Source organism: Egretta garzetta, unplaced genomic scaffold, assembly GCF_000687185.1.
Source record: "Egretta garzetta isolate BGI_Z169 unplaced genomic scaffold, ASM68718v1 scaffold135, whole genome shotgun sequence".
In the NCBI taxonomy this organism is placed as follows: Eukaryota; Metazoa; Chordata; class Aves; order Pelecaniformes; family Ardeidae; genus Egretta; species Egretta garzetta.
In genome coordinates this window covers 1,766,323-1,766,898 of record NW_009259594.1, presented here as the reverse complement: position 1 = coordinate 1,766,898, position 576 = coordinate 1,766,323, and positions in this window count along the sequence as shown.

Sequence of the window (576 nt, the reverse complement as noted above, 5' to 3'; positions counted from 1 at the left end):
GGTCACTGTGCCCGGCAGGACGGGTCCTGCAGGGAGCTGGGGCAGCGTGAAGGGGAGAGGCGGCGATGGAGGGATCTCCCGGACCAGGCGGTGTGACCCCTGTGTGGGTAAAATTTGGTGTTGATGCTGCTGCTGCTGTAAGGTAGTTGCCTTATTTCATGTAGTGCGTGTAGCGTGAGTGTCTACAGTGAATGTAGAATTCGGACAGCCTGCATCAAATCCTAAGGCTATTGTTAGCGTTATTTGAAGCCGCTGAGTCCAGTAACTTATTTTATGCTGCATTAAAAATAATACTTGGTCAGGATGCCGGTGTTGCTGAGGTCGCATAACAGGCTCCTCTCCACTCCTAGATCCTGAGATAGGTCACTTGGTGAAGCCCCAAAAGCAGGTTGCGTCCATATTAACCTGCTTGGGAGGACCCAGGATGGAAATGGATGCTTGGGTCGGAGCGGTGGGCCGTCTCGTCTGCTGTCCCACCTCCAGGAGCAGGGGGCTGGGGAGGAGCACGTGAAGCAGAACCGGTGGAGAGTGATATGTCCCCGTGGTCCCCCTGCCCCAGGAGACCTTCCTGCCCCC